The 26,197-nt window shown below is 41.6% G+C and overlaps 1 protein-coding gene across 4 annotated transcripts in view; it reads left to right on the top strand.

Moving 5' to 3' along the window:
- SOX5 (SRY-box 5) overlaps positions 1-26,197 on the top strand; it is a 601,783-nt gene that overhangs the window by 248,267 nt on the left and 327,319 nt on the right. For 3 of the 4 annotated variants that reach the window (XM_017736702.1, XM_017736703.1, XM_017736701.1), the window contains exon 3: positions 21,905-22,065. The exons of the other annotated variant lie outside the window; for it this stretch is intronic. The gene's annotated coding sequence lies outside the window, so the exon portion shown is untranslated. The remainder of the gene's footprint in view (positions 1-21,904; positions 22,066-26,197) is intronic. 4 annotated transcript variants of the gene reach the window in all.

Here is a 26,197-nt window from a genome sequence, read left to right as displayed (position 1 = left end):
CCAGTCTCCATCTTTTTACAGCAATATTTGCCATTAAGCAGCCCTGAAGTCCAGGAAGATGAGCAAAGACTTTTCTCTCGTTCTTGATACAAAGCTGCCATAATTCTACTTCCTCTGCAAGACTCAGCTGCACTGCTAACACCATGTCAGCTGCCTGTAATTACTGGTGAGGTAGCATATGACTGTCCTTCCATCAACCCAGAGCTCACCAGAGCTACAAAAATGAGGAAGAGAGGAAAAAAATGTGACCATTTTATTGAGTTCTATATGTGTGTTCAGCCATGTGTTTGCCTGTCAGACTGGGAACACAGGGCAAAGCACTGGGAAGGACTTCCACAAAGCCCATCCAGACCTCAAGGCCAAGTGAGCAAACAGCAGATAAGAGGTGGACTGTGAACAACCACCTTTTGCAGAACTTCAAAGTGATTTTGAACAGTTGTAGTCTAGTCACTGACTCATCCCCTCCTCCCCCTTTTCACTTTTCCTGCCACTCCATGAACAGCATGTGAAAGCACTGAAAGAAAATAAGAATCTTAAACTCATAAACATACCTGCCTCCCATCTGGCACTCATCCCAGCAGCCTGGTGATCTCCTTAGTTGTCCAGCAGATAGTTGAAAAACAAGAGTCCTGTGAAGATTAGCATGCCACCATATCCCTGCCAGATGGCAGTGAGTAAAACATGGGCAAATTGCGTTGGCTCTGCTTCCATCATGACAATCACAACAGAAACACTACAGTGTTGCAACATCCCTATTTTTTAAGCTTAGAAAATGAAGGGACTGTAAAGTAGGGCAATCATGGAATGTTAAACATTCTTTAAACCTAATGGCAATGAAATAAGTAGACTCTGAAGGGTGCAAAGCACTGCTGAAGGTGGCCCACAGGTTTTAGCCTCTCACTTGAGTATGGGGAAGTTGGCACTGGGCATATTTGCCTCACCACCCTGCTGAAAAGGTCTTGCCAACTTAAATTCAATTTATAATCCATTTTTCACTAAAGAACCATTCTTAATTTGATAAGCTTTTGAGTCTTCAGACCTCAGCAAAAAATGAGTAGAACTGGACCATAAAGCTTGACCACGTGTTTCTAAGCCAGTACACTGAGACAATCCCAATTTCATGAGGAAAAGTGATTTTAGGTAATAGCATAAAAGAGACAGAAACTTCAGCATGCAGTCAGATGGCTGCTAGTGTCATGCTGCAGTAAAGCAATGCCTCAGCTAGAAATTTGCACCCCAAATGGCAAAGGACAATCCCGGCTCTTCTTACTTCTCACACAACACTCAGCTGAGCCAATGTAACAACCTCCTGTAGAAAGGGGAGGCCCTGATCCTCCCTCTTTGGAGCCAATTGGTCCCATGTTCTGCCATGTACCACATTTTTTAGACTCTTCTCCAGCTTTGACCAAGTAAATGAGTTGTTTGAATCAGTGTGCACACAGGCCTTGTGTTTCTGGAATGAAAAGCAAGACCCATCTCCCAAGACACCCCCTCCAAGCTGGTACAGAAAACCATTTTCCCTTCAGTGAGAAGAAGCTGGCTGACCATGTATGGGAACATGATGTGATACTCGGGGAGCAGAATTCTGGGATATTGCTTAGGCTCTTATCTGTGCAGATCAAAACATGACAGGACAGAGCACTGGCTTTCTGTACCACACAGAGCTGCCCAGTGCCCAGGAGCAATGTGGTACTGATCCAGTAATGTGATTTAGTGTTTGAGGTAGCAAAAGACTACCATGAGGGAGCCTGGACTGATTTTTAAGTGCTGGCAATGCCTGTTCAGGTTGTTTGAAAAGCTATTCTTCCCTTCTCCCAGGCTCCTGGCCCCATCCTGAGCAATTTGTTTTGACTGGTATCAGACAAAAGTCACAAAAGCATCAGAACTTCTAGAGTTATCCAAAGATATTTGAACATCGTAGACTTGCTGGTTAGTAGCTAATTTGTGACTGCAGGCTTTCAGCAGGCATTTGAGCTCCTCCTGAACCATCACGGGTATAAATGCTGTGGGGATGACTTTGTCAAAAGTGTCCTACAAAACAAAATTTGAGATCAGCCTAAGATGAAGAATTTCGTGTGAAAAAGGTACTTACTCTAGTGTTTGGATGTGTTCTAGGCAAAAGTGCCCATTACCCTTGTGCTTATCTGAAGTTATGAACAACTTCCTTCAGTCCAATTTCAAGGATAACAGCAAGTGTGTGGGCAGGCTAGAGCTGCATTTCCCACTCAGAGTAAATGCATTGCAGGCTGGGATGCTGGCAAGGTATGTGTCTCTGCTGGCTGGAGAATTAGCTTTGTTTTTTGCTTTGGATTTATTTTAGGTCAGATAAATGGGGAGAGATGGGGTTTTTAGCCCTTTGATGAGTCAAAAAGCAGTTTGGCGGCTTTTAGCTGAGCTGCTCAAATATTATCTTTGTTCATAATAAAGCTGACTGTTTTATTGCAAGACTGTTCTGCTCTTGGTTTAGGCTTGAGTGCCACGGGTTTCAGCAGCGCTGCAATGCCTAGCACAGCTCCTGCCCCACCTTTTACTAGTTCATTTACTATGTACTTAATGATACCAGGCAAAGGTTTACAAATCTTTCTACAAGCACCAGAGGAACTCAAATATAATTAGTTTAAGAACTGATGTTTGGTTTTCAGCATTTATGTTTGTTTGCATTCAGCTTGCTTTGCTCTGAACCACAGATTCGTTCCACGTTCCATGCTGCTTGTTCTGCCGAGTGACCAAAGATTGAAAATCTTTAGCAATATACTTAAAATTTCTTGTATCAATTTTGGTAACTTTTCTTCTCCTTAAATTTGTGGTAAAAATTACCTGGCAATGTCCTGCTTCATATGATAATGTTAGCATTAGTAGCTTGGATTGAATCCATATCCAGTTCCGTAGCAGCAGTTCAGCTTATTGCTGTCTGAAGGGGATTTCCTCCAAACCAAAAGTTTTTACATCATATCTTAATTTCTTACCTTTTTCTCCATCTCCCCTCTGCCTTTTAGTCTCTTTGCTTGCCCTGTAAGCTTTATCCCCTTCTCTCACCACTGCTCCTAAGTACGCCTGTTCCCCTCAGGCTCTGACCTTGCACAGGCAATAAGCACAAGGCCATGTTATTTGGAGTGAAGTAACACCAGTAGTCAGGAAGGAACAATGTAGTTCAGGCCAGACAAAATAAATCTCGCATTTCCTGTCAAGAAACTGGGCCAAAAGCAATGATGAGAGACAGAGGGGGCAAACCACGCGGCTCAAAACTAGAGACATATGGGTTAGAAACAACCGCAAGCCCTCACTTAAAAACAGAAAACAAAAAGCCAAGGCGTTGGATGAAAGAGAAGTAGCACCAGCTCCTCGGCAATAAAAACCTCACGACGTGGGGTCTAACCAGCTTTCAAACCCAGGCCATGTGCCGCACAAGCAGGGCCTGAATTTCCTGCTACTGTACAAGATATTAATTGTCCCTTGATTAATTTATTTAATTGATACCTTGTGTTGTAAATTAGAGAGAGTTGATCTGTTTCTGGCTTACTTCTTCACCAAGCTCTCTTCCAGGCCAGAGGAGACTCACTGATTAGAAGTTGTTGCTACCTTTTTTGTGTTTTAGTAACTCTCTTGCTGGTTTGCATAGCCATGAAAATCTCAAAATCATGTACTGCGACACCCTTATCCCAACAGTCAGACGTTCATCCAGCACTGCTGGTGAGGGGAATATTAATGAGTACATGGGTAAAGGGTTCATGATCAGTCCTCAAACCAGTGAGAGTTTTGAGCATGTGTTTATTTACAGAAAAAGGCCTGTAGTACACAGCCAAACTACACAGTTAGGATTTGAAAGGCGTTTTATTTTCTTTCTGGATATAGATATGTGTGTGTGTGTGTGTGTGTGTGGAGAGTGGTTTCATCTGAGGAGCATCCCAACAAGGCAGAAAGTGAGGGTGGCTCGCAGGGCTCTTTGGGATGGTTCCTAGGGGGGCTGGTGTTGGATCCTGATCTGTTTTGAAGACTGAACCAAAAGCAACGCACCAGGTGGTGTAAGAATGTTCAAACAGACACAGCACTTTCTTCTTCAAAGTACTGTGCAAAGATTAACTAATTAGATTGTTTTTCCTCCTTCATAGGAAGGGTTTGTAAAACAGTGGTCAGGGAACAACTGGGGATATGATTTATTTAAGTGCTGAAATGCTTTGTATAAAGTTCCTCACTGGATGCCATTAAGAAGATGCAGTTACTTCAGAATGTGCAAAAAAAAAGTCCTTTGAGACGAAGAGGCAGGAAGCAAAGAGCAGTCAGTTTTATTATGGACAAAGGTATTACTTGAGCACCTCAACTTTAAGTGCTGAGAGTTCAAAACTTGTCTTGAAAACATAGTGAAGAGGCAACACTTTGTATCCTGAAACATGTTTGGATGAATTCAGTATTGAGGGGGGAGATTTATTAGGCATTCCAGAAGAATTTGTCCATTTTTAGGATATATGTCAAATAGGTGGAGACGAGACTGGCAGGATGGTTAGATATTGTCCTGAGGAGAGCATATTGTGCTCCTGTCACCTGTTTTTAAAAAAAAAAAAAAAAAAAAAAAGAATTAACCCCCAAAAGGCAGCATGAAAAGATGCAAAAGTGCAAAAGGAAGGAAAAGGAAGGGGCTGTTTGGAGCAGGAGTAACTTAGGCTAGAAATAAAGACAAGCAGTGCATGAGTGAGTAGTGGATGAGTCCCAGTGCTCTCTGTGGAGGTGCTGAGTGTGTCCCATGTAGCACAATGTGCTCCCAGTGGTGTGGATGGAGCTGTCCCCTCACCTGGGAAGCCTGGGAAGGGTGAAGGCAGCAGTGCTTGTGCTCAATACAGTCCTACCACAGCCTGTCCTGTGGGCTGGCCTGTGCAGGCCCAGGGTTTGATCCTGGCTGGAATGAACATCCTCACAGAAAGTTTAACTGATCTGACACAAATCCAGCCACAGAGTTGTCTAGCAGGATACCAAATAGCAATATACTCCACCAGTGTTAGAACAACATATCTTCAAAACAAACTGAGCACACCCTGCAGGCATCCTTGTTCCTAGGTATTTCTGAAAGCTCTCCTCTCTCTCTTAACCCTTTCGGATGCTGTATATCCAGCACAGATGGAGAACTTGCACACAGGCATGTCCTCTGCCTGGCTCAGTGTGATAACTGTATCAAAACTTATGTGGTCAGCAGGTCCAGGGAAGTGATTGTCCCTTTGTACGCGGCACTGGTGAGGCCACACCTTGAGTCCTGTGTCCAGTTCTTGGTCCCTCACTACAAGAAAGACATTGAGGTGCCGGAAAAAGGCAACAGAGCTGGGGAAGGATCTAGAGCACAAGTCTGATAAGGAGCAGCTGAGGGAGCTGGGGGTGTTTAACCTGGAGAAAAGGAGGCTCGGGGAGGCCTTCTCACTCTCCACAACTCACTGACACAAGGGTGCAGCTCGGTGGGGGTCAGGCTCTGCTCCCAGGAAACAAGGGACAGGACAAGAGGAAATGGCCTCAAGCTGTGCCAGGGAGGTTCAGGTTGGACATCAGGATAAACTTCTTCACAAAAGGGTTGTTAAGCTTTGAAACAGGCTGCCCAGGGAGGTGATAGAGTCCCCATCCCTGGAGGTGTTCAAGAAATGACTGGATGTGGCATTCAGGGCTCTGTTCTGATTGACAAGATGATCATCAGTCAAAAGTTGGAATAGATGATCTTAGAGGTCTTTTCCAGCCTAAATCATTCTGTGATTCTAATTCCATTGTGTAGGTAGATTTTCTTTCCAGCTTTAACAGGACTTTGCCTGCTTATTTCCCACTGCTGCGTGTTATAAGCTGGGAGAGGAAAAGGAAGGGAGGCGACACTTTAATGGGGAGTGATATGTGAATTCCAGGCAAGGTATCTGTACTTCTGTAAGTTCTCTGCTGCTTATGAAGTATAACATAAAAATTCTTCAGTAGCGATAACTGAAGGCTGGAAAAAAGGGATATAAAAATTACCATATAATTGGAATAAAATAAATAAGGAACCTTTTGACAGGGTCTTTACGGCTTATAAAGCTATAAATAATCCAGATTTCCAGGAAAAGCTATAGCTAGCTCAGAGAAACTTCCACCTAGTGTAAGATCTTTGATTCTTAAAGCTTGAGGGCATCTAGATCTGCATGTGGGCTCATTTTTAGCAGAAGCCTGAATTTAGCTCAGACCCCACTCATTTGGGATTGAGTTAGCTTGTAGTGACTAGCATGTGTGCTACTGTAAGGTTTGAGGATGAAATTATCACACCATGGAGCCTCATCTAAATTAGGTACCTAAATTAGGAGCTAAAGCCATCTGTGTAATCAATAGAGAAAGGTAGGCTCATCCAAGGGGGCTTCAGAGCAGCCATACTAGGAATTTCCCTTGACTCCATGAGCAGTTATAGATCCCTGAAGTTAGGTGATGTGAATACCCACTGGGGTGCCTGGTGAGGGAGTCCTGTCTTTGGAGTTAAGTTTTCAGAGGACCAAAACAGCATGAGCAACTCTAGGCTTGCACTGGAACCAGGAATTGAAGAATCTGAAGCACAAGATTTCCTGTTATTTAACAAATAACATCTTGGATAGTAGTATTGAATTTCAGAGTTCTTTCTAGCAGAGTTCAATGTGTATTCCTGATCAAATTCACGATTAAATTCTCACTTTGAATGTGCACATCTGTTAATATTTTAACTCACCATATATCAGAATTCTCCAGATTTCCTGGCAAGTCATGCTCGGGATGAAGTCTTTCCAACTGTTTGTATTCAAGGATGTGTTTATATATATGTGGGTATAGACAAACACACATGCTCTAGACAGTGTGTAGGTGAGAATGTTGTTACAAGGCAAGATTATTCCAAATTATTTATTGCAAGAGACAGTAGAAGTCTGATGTCTTTAGATTGCTTCAGTTTATTTTAAATGATCCTGTTGGACCAAAAAACTTTCATCTTTTCTCTGCCTTGGGCTTTCTTTAAAATTCTCTATTGAAAAAAATTCTAAGTTTTAGCAGTAGAATTTTGTCATGCCGTGAAATTCCAGGTTTCAGCAGTAGAATTTTGTCATGCTGTGAGGCTCTGTCCAAACCTGGTGACGACACAAGCCTATGAAAGTCTCTGTTTCACTTTCATGGTCATTTTCTAGGCAGTGAGTCAGTGTCACAGCAGCAGCCAAACAGGGGTGTCAGAGGAGCTGAGCTCAGCTGGGACCAAACCACCTCCACTCCTGCAGTACGTGCTGAACTAGACATCCATGGACCTGCCAGAGCAGCTGGAGCAGGATGGTGAGCACCTCCTCTCCCAATCTCCTTCCTGTGCATTCCTACCTTCCTACACTGGCATCGGCTGGAGTTTCCCCAGAAATGCAGCTGGGAAATGGGAAAAATTGGTGAGGTGTCCAATTGGCTGGAGACCAGACTGGACCTTATTTTCTGCACTCCAGCTCATTCCCTGAAGCTCAAAGAGTAGATTTTTGTGCAGAGGCTAAACATTGCCAGGGATGTGTGTTTTGCAAAGCTTCAGCAGTTGTATGTAATAGATTTAGTATTTATCTTTTTTTTTTATCCCCTTTAGAAAAGGAGGAAAGTTCATACTAATTGCAAAGCCAAACACTGATAATTAAGGCCGAATTCAGGTTGTCCCTCCAATCACACTTCTGCCCTCTTGTGTGAATGCCCTGTGATACACTTTTGAACTGCAAAAACCTGGGCTGGTATCCCTTCTTTGGTGCTGACAATGGACACACAACAGGACAGAATTAATGGGCAAGTTGAAAACCGGTATTGCCTAAGCTTGATCTGCTTGATTTTAACCTTTTTCTCCCAGTTTTTTTTTGAATGTTTTTTCCCCAGTGTTGTCACTGATTTCAGAATAAACAGTTAACTAGATTTGAGGAGAGGTATTTCTGTGTCATGCAGCTTCTCCAAAGTTACCGGTTTCATCAGGGATGAATTTGGCCCATTGCATCTAATGAATTGTATATTCCAAAATCAATATTAATAATGCCAGGTGCTCTTTTTAAATAGACTGTAGGCATTCATATAGTCTGTGTAAAGTTCATATGAAATGATACTTGCCTATTCTTTATTCATCCTTTTGTTTAATAAATAATCCTTCAGCCTATCAGTGGTTGCTTTCTGGGGTTCTGTTGGACATCTGTATTTATCATTTAGGAAGCCATCATCAGTGAATCTTTCCCTCCTCAAAATTTTGTCATAAGGTCCAGGGTTTTCAGGATCAGTGACTACTTCTTGTTGAGTTTGGGGTCTGCTTTTGTGGTTTTTTAAAGTATTTGTTACTTATTCTATTGGTGAGTTTGCAGCTTATCAATTGAGGAAAATGTGCAGCATGGTTAAGGCATAGGGAAGGAAAATCAACCATGCACTTGCTGAAACTCTGCATTGCTGCAAGGCACCATTTCATCTGGGGGATATGAGTGACTCACAGAGGATGGAGGGACTCATAATTCCCATAGTACAGCACTGTTTGCTAGGATTTTCTGACTTTTGTATTTATCATTAGATGCATCATAACACAATGTGAAACAAAAAAAATCTAGCCTTCATAGTGTGCTTTCCTGTTTGTAAATGGGTCTGGATATCCTGTGCTAAAATGTCAGGTTAGATCCTTTGTAAACTCTGAAGCCTGCTCTCAGAATAGAACACTTCTGGAGTGTATTAAATTGGTGTTAATTGAGAAACACATATGCCAATGACATTTTAAGCTACGCTAAATAAAACCAAACCTTTAGCAGGTCCCTATCACAGAGAGATCCTGAGATTTCACTGAACCTGCTGCTGCCGTCATCTTTTTTCCATCTATGCATATGTTGCTTGCAATGATATATGGTAACTCCTGATGCAAATACCACTCATGCTGTTACAGCTTAAAAGGGCCAGAAATAGAATGCAAACACAATGTCTGGTTTTTTCTTCTCCATGTTATAAAAACCTATGACCAGCAGCCTAAAGTTTGATTCCTTTTCCCTGCAGTTTTCACACCAGCTGACTTCAAAACGTACGTTTCGCGCAGCAAGTCATAAAAAATTCATCATTTCTTTCTTTTTTAAAGGGGACCGATTCTGCAAGTGTCTCAGGGATCTCTGGTTCCTGCCACAGGTCAACACTTCAGGAGGGGTTCCATCCTCAGGTGACCCAGGGCCCAGTGCATGCACTGACTCCGTTCCCCAACGTGGCTGGCCCCTGCATCAGGCCAGAACATGTGCTTTATCTTAAGATAAACAAAGCCATTTGAAAAACACAAAGCAAAATTGGGGTTGAAGTCCCAATTGTGTCAATATATGCATGGGATGTGGCAATATTTTGTTGCACATTTGGTTTATTACAGAGAAGAAAGGGCAGACTGGGAGTTTCCTAGGGCTGGGTGTCAGCAGCACTGGACATTTAGCAGTGAAATCCTGCTCCAGTGGAACCACACAAACCCTGCTTGGGTTTGCAGGACTGCTCTTGTTAGAACAGCTGTCTTCTGCTGCAAGCTAGGGCAAGAGGTCAAGAGCCGTTTATGAAGTCTGGTACCATTGAGCTGGCACAATACAGCTGCAAGTGAAACTCTCACTGCTCTTTAAGGCAGGTCCTGTGACTTATTGGGGGGCAGCCAATGGGGAAAGATACCTCCCTGTTCCTCTCCACTCAGAAATCAGGCAGTTAACAGTAACAACACCTCAGTTCATTATGCATGATGCCAATCTTCTTTCCAACTTATGTGTACTCCTGGTGTTTCAGAAAAGGCCTTGGGTTGTGGAAGGTCTGGTAGAACTGCATCAGTGGGAATGTGTCATCATGTGGGACATGGACAACCTGTAGCTTTGCTCCAGGTCTCAGTGAGCTGGGCGTTGGCCTGTGGTGTCTGTCAGGAAAAAGGACTCGGGTTTATAATTTACCATTATCTAATAAAAGGAAATTAATGAAGCTACTTAGTTTTTGAAGTGCTATCTCCCTTCCAAGCCTTCTCTTGTGTGAGAAGTACTAGACTGTGTTTGGTAGTTCCTAATTCAGGACATGTATTTTTCAGGTCAGCTCTATTTTCCTGTTCTTTTTTGTTGTGTCCAGTACAGTGCATTTTTTCGAAATGAATATGTGCCTACATCACCCTACAAAGACGGCAGCATCTGTGTTTGCATTTTGCAGATGAGAAAATGCAAAGCCATTTCATTAACCCTTGGCTGGGGACACCTCAGTGACAGCTCTGTAGGTGCAGTACTCAGGCTATGCAGATTTTAACATAAAATATTATCCTGTCTGTCTGCTTGTTCATCTACCTCATGGACCTCCATGCATGCTGGAATAGCTTGGGGAAGGTCAGAGGGAGTTCAGGATCTCAGCAAAAAGGGTCAATTTTTGTGTGAGTGCATGTGTTGCTCCAGCTCACTGATGAGGCGTCTTGGCAGGACTCACAGACAGCCGTGTCCATTCAGAGGACACAAGCGCCCTTCTTGTGAAACACGGTCAAGAGTTATTTGCCAGAGGTGACTTTTTTATGGGTTTCTTGATGATAATGTTGCCTCGCAAATAACTCTGCTGGAAACCTGCAGATATCTCCAGAGATTCTGCTGTATTTGCCGCAGATAAGCGTGGTATGCACAGTGGGGCCAGAGATTTGGGACATCTGTACACTGGCACACATTGTAAAAGAGGGAAGCAGAGTGTGTGCAATAGAGCTGAGGGGGCTTGGGTGTCTTGGGATGGGAGTACATGTTTCCTGAGGCTGCCCAAACAGCTTGGAGGTGTTTCACGCTGTGACTTTTTTGTGCCGAATACTCTTTTCCAGTTTCAAGAAAGCTTTTGTAGGTAAGTTGGAGATTAATCCCCCCCCCACACTTTGGATTCAGTGGCTGGTGTGTTGCTGGCATCTTGTGCTTTGGAGCCATCAGTGGGAAGGGAGCAGCCAGGTTTCCAGCAGCAGCCATGGCTCACAGAGTTACTATTAGGCAGGAAGAAGCCCCCGGCAGGGTTATGGACCAGACAGTCTCTCCCAAGGCAGGTCAAAGGGTGAGCTTACTGTTTACAGAATCAGTAAATAGGTAATTATTCAGCCTGGCAACAGGCAAAACACCCCACAGGATGTAAATCCTTGCCAATTCAGCATTATCTGGCTGGGAAGGGATTGAAGATCCAAGGATCCCTTGCAGTAGCAAAAGGGAGGTCTCTGCAGTTTAAAACCTTTTAGGGTCATTGTATGATGCCATGGAGCCATTAAGGAGTCCTCACGTGCCAGAAGCAGTTTAACAGGCCCAGTGTTGGGCACTTAATTGTGTCAATAATTATTCACGCATTAGCACCGGCTCCTCCTTAAAGTGTGTACTGCAGTGACTCATTAAGTTATTACTGGTATTCATTACCAATAAAATTAGCCTTTTTTCAAAGTGTAAAATTTATGTTTTATAGAAAAATACTGCTAGAAGTGCCGCGGCTTTGCTCTACTATCTGCTTGGTGCAGAGAAAAACAAGACTATGTGGAGATGAAGCAATATTTTTTGTCCAAAAAGAGGCCCTCAAATTAGAAAGAGTCTTGTGCTTTTTTATTTTTTTTTCCCCCATAGTGTGTTTTATGTACTTTAAATTGGGGTAGGGGAGAAGCCTGCCTTTGGCTGTCAGTCCTGTATGCGTAAGTGCTATTTCCTGGTATCATGAGGGAGAAAGATAACCAGTGTCTTTTGATTAATCAAGTGTTAATGTATATGCAGCTGTCTTTATGTTAAATGTGTCATGGTGCACTTTGTTTCTTTAAATACTGATCATTTACAGTGAGCATGTACAGTATATGTGCCTGGAAGGAGAGCAATTGTTATACAACTCTTTAATCCAAACCATGATTAAAACCCCTTTTGTTCCCCCCTCCCTGCATTACTCCAGCCTATCATCTTCTCTGAGAAATCATTTGGCAAGTAGAAATATGTGTATTTTAAGAGAATAACTCCTTTTTAAGCATCAGTTTTGCTTTTGTTCTGCTTTTAGAACTTAGTTTTTTTAAATTTCCATATATGGTGCCGTTCAAAAGGCGCAGGAGGGTCATAGCCATTTTTTGAGTGAATAAGGTATAATTGAAATATGATGTATGCAGATATCATCACTTCCACAGCAATTATCTGGATTGTTTGTTTAGTGGGAACATACTTTCAAGTAGGGGTTGGTCAGTGGCAATCATGTTGCATGACGCAGCTGAGAGAAATGACAAAGAATATGTAAAGTCTCACACTGTGAAATTTCACAGTGCACCGCGTGTCTACGGGGGGAATCATTAGGAATTTTGAAGGTGAGGGCCATGGCAATTTCAGAGAGAAATGTAAAGGAGGACAGGGAGGCTGGTGCTTAGATCTTGGGGAGGGGCCGGGGTTTGGCATTCTGTTTCATGCGGAGACCAGCACTTAATGTGGTCTTGTTGAAACTTGAAACAGCTCTATTAGTAGCTTGATTGGGGAAAGGAGAGGATACCAAGAGTAAACAAAAATGTGCGGTCTGGAGATGGGCTTAATTGTGCACAATATATCTTTCCTCTGTGCGGCTTATTCTAATCACTCCAAATGGCAACACACACACTCACACACACAAATTTGATCTGCTCAAGCAGATAAAACTGCTATGTGTATAATACTGCCAGGCTAGGAGGAAAAAAAAATGGACATCTGTTTAACAATTCTCTATTGTAGACAGGATCATAGAAACACTGTTGCCTGCCTGTCGTGTTCAATCAAAATGAATAAAATGCTGATTTAAAAACAGAAAAGAAATCAGGCAGAAGACCACCTCAAAGTATTTGCTTACACTAATTTTTTTGTTCTCATTTCAGCAGCAAATGAGGAAGGGGAATCCCAGGGGCAAGAGGAGGTTTCAGGAACAGTGAAGGGAAGATATTTGTTTTGTTTTGGTATTTATCCTCGGTACAGCCGAGAGAGGCGTACAGCAGTCGGAACTAATTGTAGCTCACTCAGGAAAGTCTTCATTAGCACTTGCCACACATGGTTACCAGATGTGCCGAAGAAGGGGTGGGAGGAGAGAGGAAAGGGTATGTGGAGAATGGGCTACATACTTAAACCTAATAATCTGTCTTTTGTTTTCAGGTCTATTGTGTTGGGGAGGGGAAGAATGGGGAGAGGGAGAAATTCTGGCTGCTTTTTGATGCAGCCAGTTCCTACTGGCTGAATGGCATTCCTTGTCTTGCAGCCTCCTCCAAGGGAGGAAGAAGCCCTCAATCATGGCCAAGTAAAGAGGGATTTATGTATGTATGTATGTATTTATTTATTTATTTGGAGGCTGTCAGTGAACTATTATTCCACTGAACTCAGGTGAAAGTATTTGGATACCCAAACTGGTGAACCACTGTCTTTCTGGCCAGCTTGTGAATTTGAGCTGGGGTGGGAATTTTTGTGAGCTTATGAGCTCCCAGAGTATCAGTGGGGCTGTTGAACTTCAGTTCAGCAGCAGCAGCATCTCTGTTCACATGTACTTTGCCAGTGAGTCTGAGATGCAATCAGGAAAGCCAAGTCCAGCAGGAAGGTAAGAGCAGCTCTGTGGTACTGTTAGTCACCCTGAGGCTGTTGCCTTGGTCAGATTTTTAACCTTCTGCCTGTTGCTATTAAAACAAATTAAACAGATATTCCATGCATAGTGGCTTTTGCTGCTGCAGAACAAATTCTGGCCTTGCTGCCCACAGAGGTGATTTTCACAGGAACCACTGCAGTTAATTTTACTGCAGATGTTAACAGAAATTTTGCTGGTTGCTCCTTAGGAAAAAAGCACCCTCCTTATTCTGAACTGGTCACCTTCGGGGGACCCTGTATCATCCCTGCCATCTCCCCGTGTTTCAGCAGCACTGCACCTTTTTTCCCCTCTCAGTCCCTGCAGTGTTCCCACAAGGTGAAAATTTTTCATACTGGCGTTGTCTGGGCTTGGATGTCTCCTTTCCTCCTGTACTCTCCTCTTCATTCCAGTGGTAGGAGAACATCATTGTGTCGGGACGACAGGGCTTAGATGACTCTCCAAGATCTGAATAATCAGGGCTGAAGGTTTAATTATGGCTCTACACATGATAGCCACAAGATTTGTCACTCTGGTCATGTGAAAGAACAGCACTAGACAAACTTCTACTAATTAAGCACTCTGTTTCTCTTCCTTCTCAAAACTGGAAGGAAGTATAAATATGGGAAATCACTTATATTAATGTGAAATAGAGACATTTTTTGAATCTTTAATAATCTGAGTTGAACATCTTTGTGGCTCTGGGCTTGTTTTATCTAGCTCAGTTTGCCAGTCTGTAATCTCATCCTGCTTTGGAGCCTGGAAATGTTCTTGCTCACAATCTCAAAGCAGAGCAGATGTTGCATAAATAGAAAATAGGTTGTGTGCACAACCTAATCTAAGCACAGGGCACAGAAGGAGGTTTGGATGAATGTAAGCGAATCAGGGCACAGATCTGCTATACTTTGAGACTTAGGACCAAATTTTTTTCCAGCTATATTCTACTTGGCAGATCCCAAATATGACACTCATGTTTTCCCACTGCATGGCTTGTGGGTCTTTAAAATATTTTGAGAATAAAGTAATGCCTATCAGCTCAAGCTCACCAAACAAGTGGTTGGTAAGAGTTGATCTGTTCCATCCTTTCCTCCATGTTTGACAGACTACTCCATCCAGTGATGTAGTTCCAGGTCCACATTAATCAACATTCAGAAATTAATCTTTTCAATTCCCTCAAAGGAATTAATAAAGCCAAAACACTTAGCTGACTTAGTTGTATCTACCTTTCCTACTGTAGGATGTACAGTCTCCTTCAACATGACTGTATGGTTTCCATAAAATACCTTTTTTAACTATCAGAAAGGCCCAGGGAAAAACTTGGTAAAACCCCAGCCTGTTTACCATCCCATTTTTGCCATAGCTGCTATTGCATCAGTTGTTTTCTTAATAAAATTAAGTGCCATATTTGCAATTTTTCTAATGCTATCCCAAATTATTCACACAAGAATGAACTGTGATCATGCCAACATGTATTATGTAGGGACAATGTTTCTGCTTACAATATTTTGTGTTTAGAAAACACAACACTGCAAACTTGATGTTTCTGTCAAGTTTTCTTTCTTCTGGACATGCATATACATACATTTATTTTTTCAAGCGTTACCCACAGAACGAGTTTCATGTGTAAATGTTACTGCCTTCATGGTGAAACCACAGCCATGCACAACACGTATCATTGTAGCTGATTTCCATAGTCAGGTATTCCACAGATATAGTAATTAAGATTTGGAAGGGGTATTGGTGGCTCAGATGCCTGTGCTCACTACTCAACAGGTTTGCAGTTACTTGGGGCTTCAGCAGAACTTAGAAGTGCTTTCATAAATCTGACACACTCAATGTAATTTTAAGACATTCCTTGTATTATTAACTTCATCTTTAATTATTATAATTATTTTAAAAATTTATCAACTTGGAGTTGGAAAGCAGAAAGATCAGATTTATTTCCTGCTTTTTGTGTGTTTCCATGCTGAAGTCAAGGTTTCAGGCAACAAGGCAAATATTTTTATGCAGATGCAAAACTAATCAACCAAACATGAAAATACTCCTATGGGGTTTCCTGGAGGCCTTGCTGGGGATACTGCAATGCAAATAATATATAATGCAAATAATAAATAATACAGTGTAAGTATTGTAAGATAGTAGGATTCAGCTAGGGATGGAACGTATTGGGTGCTCTGTGTGAGCTGGTACTACCATCCATTTTATGATGCTCGAATCTCATGGTTTTGCTGCCTGTATCTACTATCAGACTTTTTTCACTCTCACAAAGTTCTTCTGTACTGTGCTCCACCAAAATGCGTGTTTCCTCACAGATGATGTCATTCAAGTGGAAAAGAATTGTAAATCCTTGTTTGGCCTCCTGTAGTTTTTCCCTCTATAGCTGGCTGAGCTCTAACTACTTCTCTTTCCAATAGGATATATATAAGTAATCAGTATGATTATTTTTATCAGCACATCAACAGTACTCTGTGTAATTAGAGAGTATCCAGCACTATGCTAATGCTACACAGTGACTGTATTTTGCACCATTTTTCTCCCTGTAATTTTCCGCTTTTCCAATACAAAGCAAGAGACCGACATAACAGACAGGGAACTTCCATTGTAGTGTTAGGAAAATCAAGGAGAGTAAGTTTACTGGGGAGAGTACAAACAGCTTTTCTCTTCTCCCAGGTAATGACTTGAAGATAGATATGCAGTGCAGCTACATGAGGTCCATCTTTTTGTCACCTCCAAATTAGGTTCCCATGGCATGCTGACGAGGGGGAACCAGCGGGCTGCTCACGGACAGGCACTGGCACAGACGATTGCAGCCTGCTTTGTTTGCATGATGGAAGCAGAGGAGCCTGTTGCTCCTAGCCTGCTCTGTATTCTAGTATGTTTCCAGTACTTGCAGTGGGAAGTTCCCAGAAAGGTTTGGAACCCTATTACCTTCTCTTGTTGGGTCTCAGCTGAGACCACAGCAAGGCAGGGTGGAAATTGAGGGTAAAAGAGAGGTGCTGGTAAAGTATAAAACACCTTGGAATATATACCACAGCCTGCCCCCCCCCCCCCCTTTTTTTTTTTTTCTCTTCCATCCCTAAATCTGCTGAGAAAGAAAAGGGGTCAGATTGATACATTTGAGTCATCCATATCTTTTTAATTTTTAATGATTGCGCAATTACACTTCCATCATACACAGTAGAAGAAACATAACTACGAAACAAGTAGCATTCCCAACTGGATAAGTTTATTTTTATTTTGTTTTACTTGATTCTGTTTCAGGGGCAAAACAGATTAGCTTCCCAACACAATGTCTGCAATTTTATGTAAAGCTTGCAATGTGTAACAAGTCTTGGAAAGCCCTGTTATGAGATAATATGAAGTGTAAGAATCTTTACCTCCACTTACAAAAAAAATACATTGTTGCTACAAGGAATTGCTGAAAATATGACATGGGGGTAGCCTAAAGAAGCAAGAGAAAGATAAAACAAAAGGATCTCAAATGCATTGGAAGGCATTTGTGTATGGTTTAGGGGGGGTTGTTTGTTTGTTTGTTTGTTTCTAAGGATTATTACTTAAGTCCTAAGATTGGGTAATTGGGAGGAGTAGTACCTAAAATATCTTTCAGACCTTCTACTCAAGTTGTTTAGTTTCTCCTCTGCCAGGGCAGTGTACTTGGTCTTTCCCTTTCCCTAGACTCTTAGGTCCTGGCAGTGCTCCCTTACAGTGACTATGGAGGTCGTGGCTTCTCTGTGATCCCAGTAAAACCAAGATGTCTGGGAGAGCAAAGCACTCCTAGTCCTGCTTTTCCCTCTCAGCTCAGCTGGGTGTCGATTATCTTCATTTGGATTTGGCTCTGGGAACAGTGAGTTGTCTAAAGAGTTATAACTTAAGAGTTATAAATCATACCCTTAAAGTTTTATATATTTATATATCTTTATGTGTATAAAAGAGTATACCCTTTTATACACAAAAAGAGTATAAAATAAGTATTTAAGCAAACATTTTAATCTCACTTGGGGCAGTTTGACAAAATATGAAAACATACCACGTGCAAATGCGTCTGCACACCATCATTGTCATTCTCATTTGCTTGAGCATCCCTGGAGATATTAAAAAGAAGGGTGGATGTGGCGCTTTGGGATGTGGTTTAGCGGTGAACCTGGCAATGTTAGGGTAATGGTTGGACTCAATGACCATCGAGGTCTTTTCCAACCTATAAGATTCTGGGATTCTCTGATTTCAGGGAAGGTTGTGCTTGTGATTTGCACTAAGCCTCAACTCATGGCAGCTGCATGTGTGACCAAGCCTCATTGTTCTGCAGATCCCACTGGTTTTAAGAACAGCCCCTGCAGCTGAGCAAGTACATACTGTTACACAATGTGAGCACCAAGGTCTCAAATGGTAATTCTTCAGTTTCACCTGAAGGTATGGCTTGCCAAATTTCAACCTGTTTCTGGCCCTTGATGGAGCAATGAAAGCAGTAGTGCTTTTTAGAGGTGAGGACATGCTGTAATCCAAACCAGGAAAAGAAATTGTGTCCCAGCCCGGCTTGTATTAATTCCAAATTCTATGCAAAATTTTGAATAGATTTTTCTTTTCACCAGACAATGCAACTATGACCTTTTTTCGTCAGAAGGAAAGAAGCAGCAGCAACAATAATTTACATCAGTGCATTGTCAATTCTTTGTACCATTGGTGAATTTGAAACAACTTTAAAAATTAAAAACAACTGAAGACAACCAAAAAGTATTTGACTATAAGAACGGTAATTTCAGGTAATTTCTTAACTTCTGTAAGCAAATTTCCTCCAGTTTAGGAAATTCAGAATTGTTTCCATTTTGATAAGAATGGAACATCCATTCAACAGACAATAGAAGCTGTTTAAACCTGTTAAATACTATGAAATAGATGTGTACAGCTAATTAAAGTATGTGTTGAATAGTAATTATGTCATCCTGAGGGATTTACAAATAGAGTCTAGTTAAAATTTGATTCAATCTTTTATCATTCACAGAAGGTGCAAATTATTATTCATATAACGTGCTCTGATTTCAGTTCTAAAGGTAATCCAGAAAAAAGGGAGAGGGATTTCTGTTTTATCAGCATTGTTTAAGAACTAAGATCCCTTAATTATCGCACTGTACCAATAGTCTGCTACCCAACTCATTGACGCACTCATTCAGCTTTGAAACTGACAATTTACCCTCCAAGCAAAGCAAGATACAAGGAAAAGTGTTTAGTCAGCAAGAAAATACACCAAATTGTATGTTTCGGCTTTTGTTGGTGTTCGTGTTTCAGAGCTGTGCAAATGTGAGTCATTTACACAATGCCTTTCAATCAAAGGCATCAAAGCAAAGGAGACAGATTTCACAAGAAAATTTAAAAAAAAAAAAAAGGCAAAGATGAAATTATTTATGGGATCCAATTCTTTTAAGCTTCTGGAACCTCTTTCCAGGTTTACATAACATGAATCGACTCTTAATCTTACTCCTTTATGTAATATCTCATCATACTAATGAAGAATTAGATAAGATTCCTGATAACTTTGTGAAAGTATATTATAGATTCTTTTACAAGGAATTTCCTGCTGTATTTCTAGATTTATAACAATAATTGGCAATCCCCATAATTACCATTAAAGTTGGCCAAAATTGAAAAGAAAAAAAATTGTTTCATGAGGTATTTTTGTGACTTGGAATGAAAGCTGTATCTTTCAAGGAAATTATGTCTTGCCCTGCTTAATGCCAACCAATACTGAGGAACAGATACCTCTGAGAGGGAGAGCAGCAACTGCCCAGAAACTCTGAGAAATGGTGTGCAGTCCTTTAAGTTGAGCTTAAACAAAGGTGCTGGACTTCTTTGGAAAAATTATCCAGATGTAAAACCTAATTTTCTGTGTCCTGATTTTATCTTTCTAACGGAAGTGGCATTTTGGTAAGGTGAATAGAAGCATCCACATTATCTTTGGTTGGTTGGCTTGGTTTTCTTTGGGAGAGACAAATGGGCTTGACATAAGTGATTTTCTCTGCACATCCCATCATATTTAATCTTTTGACAAAGCTTCTTGCTAGCAGTACAGTTTGGAATACTATCCACTGAAAAACTGGTTGCTTGGAATCTATCAGAAAACTACCATATTTATGCATATTTTTTTTCATGAAGACTCTTAGAGTGTTTAATGGGGTGGCAAAAACTAATAGAAGTAGAAAGTGTTCCCAGTTCTTAGAAAGATAAGAAAATGTTGTTTCTTATCTGTGTTTTGAAAAGAGATGAAGGGTCAGTGAGGTAAAGATATGTGAGAGCTCTTGCACACTTGGTAAGAGCTACAGAGGAGGCATGTTTCTCGCTGGTGGCTTGTTTGAATGGAAGGGAAGAGAAAGAGGCAGCTCCTAAGTAAAGGGAGAGGATTAGAAAAAATGTCAAGTAAAATCAGGGAAATTTGTTGGTCTATTTGCTTAAAGATACAGGTACACAGCTCTGAGATGATTGCCACAAGGAAAAGAGCATGTCAAGCTGAGGGCAGCTTTCAATGCTTGCCTGTTGTTGATGCTTTGGATTTATAAAAATTCATAAGTCTTTAGAGACAGCTGAGAGCAGCAAGGAGAGTGGGGTGGGTTCTAAACCACCTTCGAGGGATTGCATAGGAATATAGGGCAGTCTGCTGGTCCCCAGGTGCAGCTTACCCAGGGCTTGCCTTGTCTTCCCACCTGCCTCAGTGCAGCTATGTCAGAGAGGGAGGCAGTTGTGCTCAAAGTGGAGTGGGGAATATTTTATGCCTGTTCCAACAGGTGTAGCTCCTTGGAAGTTGTTTTTTGCAGCAGTGTGTGCAGGAGCTATGAAGATGGGCAAAGTTTGATTTCAAGACTCAGAATGCACGCTTAGTAGTGGGGGCTGCTTGGGTCTGCAGCCACTTAAATAAATTCTTTTCCTTCTCATCCTCAGCATATTTGTAGGTTATCATTTGATGTAGGCTACAGGAACTTCTGCATACCTGGCCTGTGCTGGCATTTGGGCTGGGAGAGAGCAGACACCCCTGTCTTCTTCTGTAGAAAGCAGAAGAGAGCTGTCCTAAGTGCCTTTTTTTTTTTTTTTTTGTGGCATTACTGTAGCAGTGGATGTATTTCATCACTGTGGTGAGCTATTTTTTCTTAACACATCAGCTTTTGTCTTGTGTTTGCTTGCACACAATTCACCGATAAGTGAGAGGTGCATGTCCTGTGTTGAGAGGAATAATGTCATCTCATGGACCTGGGGACTAGTGCTGTGAAGTGAGAGCCTAAAAAATTCCTGAGTGTGTGCTAACTAGAGAGTAAGTCCTATGAGGAGCGGCTGAGGGAGCTGGGGTTGTTTATCCTGCAGAAAAGGAGGCTGAGAGGGACTTTATATCTCTTTACAACTCCCTGACAGGAAGGTGTAGCCCAGTAGGGGTTGGCCTCTTCTCCCAGGCAACAGTGACAGGACAAGAGGACATGGCTTTAAGCTATGCCAAGGGAGGTCCAGGTTGGACATCAGGAGGAATTTCTTGATGGAAAGGGTTGTTAAACACTGGAATGGACTGCTCAAGTGCCCAAGGAGGTGGTGGAGTCACTTTCCCTGGAGGCATTCAAGAAATGACTGCATGTGGTACTTAATTCCATGGTCGAATTGACATGGTGGTGATCAAAGGTTGGACTTGATGATCTCAGAGGTCTTTTCCAACCCAAATGATTTTGTGATTCTTTCATTCTTGGAGAAAAAACTTATTTGCTCTTTAGTAATTAGAATACATGAGAAATGTGTGACCAGTCTTTCTCCTGTTAGACTGAGGGCTACAAGCTTAACTGGCTTTAAACATGAATGGGAAAGGAAATCTTGTCCTCCTATTATTCTTACAGGGATATGTGCACAGGTTTCCTTCTTTGACAGATGAATACATGGGCTAAAGTTTTGGAACTGCACACTTAAAAATTTTGTTTTACTTTTGCACTGAAGAGTAGAAGTAGCTAAAATAACTGGTAGTGCATGTAAGTTAATTTGTTCTGAGATTCTAATAGTAACAGATTTCAAAAATTATTTTTTGAATACATTTTGGAGCTGGTGGAATGCTTGGGAGAATAATTTCTAACAGAATTTGCATTCCATGTAATTTGGATTTAATGACGTGGTAAAAAACAGGCGAAAGGGTTTCTTAGTATGTGACTCTCCTTTTCCATGGCACAGTAGGTATTTCATCTTAATTTTTGGTTGCATGCTAAGAAATCAATATGTAAAGCAAGAGAGTACAGATACTTAAAAGGAAAGCATCAGAGAAGTTGAATAGTCATGTACTGGCTTAATATTTAAAACTAGAATATTTCTGAGTAGGAAAGGGCTTCAGAACTGGGCAATTCACAAACCACTTCTTCCCCTCCAACAGCTAATTCAGAGGCAGCAGTTGTGTGAGCAGCCCCTTGGCAAGAGGACCAAGTGTAGTTTGTGACAGAACTGAATGGAGATGATCCCAAGCTGAAAGTCAAAACAGGATCTTCCTTTAAGTTCACTGAGTGACCTGCAATTTTATTCCAGCACCTAACACAGGTAAGAGATTTCTACAGAATCTGCATCTGCATTTTCCAAGGTGTTTTAATATCCCAATCATAACTCCTGTTCTTCAGTGCCTGCAGATTTGGAAACTACTCATGCAGTGCCAGGTACTAGTACCAGGTTTTGTGTAGTTTTATTGGGCTTTAAGGGATCTCTTGGCAAAGTCAAGTCAGAGAGTCCTGGTGCATTTGTCAGCAATCCTACACCAAGGAATTCATACACAGAATATGATTTGAACCAGAATTTAAGATTAAAAGAGAACTGTTGCTTGAATCTTTGTATCTCATTTCCATGTAAATCAGGAGAGATTTGTTTGAGTTAAGCAAGACGTCTACATCAAGGTGGGAAGTGTTGTTGGCTCTTGGCCTCTTGCTGGAGCTGATTCCTGGGGACAGAAAATTTGGTCCCGAACTGTGTTGCTGTTACAGAATATACAACAAAAACCCCCAATGAATTTAACCCTGAGACATTCCAGCTTGCCTTTTGAAATGTATACAAACAACAGGGATCTAGTTGAGAGAGGGTACCTGCCCCATCCAGGCCAGGCCAGCTTCTGGCAGCTGTGTGGCAAACTGATGTTACTGAGCTGATGGGCAGAGCCCTTCCAGAAGGCAGTGAGGGTGGGAATGAACTCCATGTTCCAGGTCCCCACCCTGAAGCTTCTTTCTTGCTCCTTTTTAATTTCTATAGGCTTGTTCTTGGCATGGGGTGCCAGATTCCTAAGCAGACCTGACCTTTCCTATTTTCTTTTTATAGAATAACTGGTCAGTCCATATAAAATGCTCTGCCATGTGAGTTACTTGAGAAGTCATGTTCCATGGGAGCAGGGGGACATGCTCTGTTCCTGCTCACTGGAGGGGCAGTATATCTAAGATCATGAAAACTGAGGGCTGTTTTGCTCCATCATCATTTCATTGGGGGTATCAACAGCAAGAAAATATGGGATTTTATTCTTTGTGGCTTAGTATTGGTCAAAGGTAGGTTTTCAGACTAGTAATATCCTTCTTCCTCAGCTAACATCCCCAAAAGACCTCTGCATTAAGGTGTAGGCAGCGTACTGAATGTGTCCCAAACATCCTGTTTTATACCCCCACCCTCAAGTGCTGTTTGTTGTAAGTAACTGTGTGGTGTGGAATGAAGCACAGCAGTTTGTGGCTTCTGCTGCTGCCTCAGAAGACCCCCCCAAAATGAGGAGCTACCTCTGCAGCTGCATGAGGAGTGAGAACCAGGATGCTTCCATGGGGCAGCAGCCACAAAAGCTGCTTTCCCACAGATACTATCCTGTCCTGGCTTCAGATTGTTCCTTAATCATTAGCCCTAATGAAGTGCTTTTGTCATAACATAAGGAAAAAAAAAAAAAAAGAAAAACTGAGAAAAGAAAAAGAAAAGCAACAGACAAGAAGGAGAAAAGATGGGGAATAGCTGGGATTATCTCTGTGCTGTCTCTCAGGTCCAGTGACAACACGACTACAATGGGTAGCTTTCAGGACTGCATATGGTCTTCCTTCCGAGGGAGTTGATTAAGCGACTCCGGATGAAATTGAAATCCTGTGATTTGACCTTTGTCTGGCCTGGGAGGACTGCAATTCGCATAACAATTTCCTTTTGTTCTTTGTTTGGAGTTATTAATCCAACATGAGCCTCGAATTAATCAGGGGTAGTACGTTGTTACATTTCTAATTCACAGCTCCACTGCTTGTGTCTTTTTTAATTAAGGCCAAGTGATAGCAGGCCTTAGTCCCTGATTGCAACACTTACTAACCACACATTGAGGGATGAAGAGGCTAAATAGGCAGAATGAGATTACTTCAAGGTTTCACTTAATTGTTTTCTTCCTTTAAGTAAAGAGCACTGAATGAACATTGTTAATGCCAGGCTGGGAGTATTTCTTTTCTATGTGTGTTACATGTGTGTATGTGCAGGGGTGGGGGAGGTTGGTGCTGATGGACCAAGAACTCAGAGCTCTAATGGCTCAAGGGTTTGTAAAACTGAAGCCTTTGGTTATTGATTTAAACCATACCTCCCACCTCCCCTGGGGGGCGGGGGCAAGAGAAGGAGGAATAGAGTTGGAGAGCATTCAACTTAAGTTAGATGCATGGATTTTCTTGTATCCTGTGTGAACCCATTGGTTTGTGTAGTTTTTCTTGCTGTTTGCAACTGGTTCAAAGGTAGAAAAGGCAGGAAGATTGAAGGCTATCAGAGATGCTAAAGAAATGTGCTGACACACACAAAGCTGCCCAAAGCCTGGGAGTGGTAATAATCATAATTAAATAAAGGCGAGCCAGTTGTGTCGCACACCAGATTTTTCTCATACTGAAGGAGGTTTGAGTAATTTTCAAAAGCCGTTTGTAAATTTGTATTGTGGGAGCCGTTCTAGGCCACAAGGGTGCAGGTGCTATTCCAGGGGAATGGTGTAGATGATCTCAGATAGATCCTGGATAACACAGTCTGTGCCAGACACTCAGGATGCTAGAAAAGCAAATATACTGAGTGTCCAGCCTTGCAACATTTATTTACACAAACAGATCTGCTAACTTAAAAAAAAAAAAAAAAAAAGAAGGAAAGGGATAACAGGATTCATATTGCAGGTTTACACCCAGTGTTTTGACCTCCAATGGTACAGTGCATTGGATAGGATTGTTGTGGAGAAAAGTTTAATATTTAGGCTCCCAAACCTTCAGATGCTGAATATACAGAAATCCAATTGAATTCAGTTTGTATTGTGCACCTGCAATATCAGATAGAGCTCTGTAACTGTGGGAAACTAACTCTTACTGAGTTATTTCATCCATCCAAGGAGCTGGGAGAGCTAATGTTTTCTGTGTAAAATGGTGAGCTGTTTTTGATCATACCAAGCTGCAGATACAGAGCTGCTGTTCTGACTCTGGCATGGGATATACAGGGCAGCAACACTGTTCCCGCTTTTCTGAATTCTCGGTGTGTGGAGGCTGTGCCACACAGGATTATCTAAGTATGCAATGATAAAACCTCTAGATAGATTAAGCAAAACTAGGGTATAAGCTCCAAAGGAGTGACATGTGCCAGGTAAAAAGCTTATTTCTGTGTTTAGAAATCTAAATTGTAAACTGGGTCTGCTTTTTCAGATGAGCCAGAAAGGAACAGGCTATATTCAGCCTTCCATAGAAACATATATAGTATGTGGAAACAAAAAAACAAGCTAACACACAAATCTTTAGATCTGGCTTTCAGTTGGTGCAAAGCACTAGTGACTTCTATGATCAGTAATGTCAACACAGGATTTACACTGAATTGGGTTCACATGTTCAAAGCCATTTTCTGCACTTTCCTGCTCTTTTCTTAGGTGCTGCCTGATCCTGTGTGTCAGCATACTTCTGGTAGATTGCCAGCTCCCGTGCTGGGAGAAGTCAATGGGATAAGAAGATGCTCAGCATTAGTTGGAGTAGGGCTGCCTGACAAGCAGTTCAAGTACCTTACATACTATTATGTTTTTCAGAACCAGTTTTGATGCAGTTACATTAAATGACACCTTATTCTGCAGCTGAATCGCACTTTGCATGGAGAGAATAGGATTAAGCAAATGAGAATCTGACCATTTATTACTGTTTATTTCTAGTTAAAGACCGAATGCTTCACATTTGTCCACCTTGTTCTCTTTTTCCTAGAAATCTTTGCAGACCAGGGTGTGTTTGTTTATAGCAGATGCAGTTCCAGAATTCAAATCTATTTTCAGCACTGTTTTGTGTCTTAAATCTGCATGTTGGGGTTTTTTTTAATTATTGTTTGAATTTTCACTTTTGTTGATTTAAAGGTGTCACATTACACTTCTAAAGTCTCTCAGGATCAATGTGTACCCCCATGTATTTCTTATGTGAGTGTTTTGAATATTAGCTTAAACCCCAAAGCCCAGTCTGTCCTGTGTCCTGTTTAAACCTCATGGCAGTGGTCATTCAAAGTGCTGTATTTGGGGTACTTCTAAAATCTTCTTTTCCTTATTCTTGCATAGCATAATGTTCAGCATTGATGTATTCAGTGGCTCTCCTCAGCAAACTTACAATACCATTTTAGTGCTTTGAGATCCTGAAAGATGAAAGAAGTTGTATAAACAGATGGCAATGGAATTACAGTGCTTCTTGAGATGGTTAAC

The sequence above is a fragment of the Corvus brachyrhynchos genome, unplaced genomic scaffold (genome assembly GCF_000691975.1).
Source record: "Corvus brachyrhynchos isolate BGI_N302 unplaced genomic scaffold, ASM69197v1 scaffold246, whole genome shotgun sequence".
NCBI lineage: Eukaryota > Metazoa > Chordata > Aves > Passeriformes > Corvidae > Corvus > Corvus brachyrhynchos.
The sequence above is the reverse complement of the archived record's forward strand: the minus strand, read 5'-3'. Positions and strand labels throughout refer to the sequence as shown.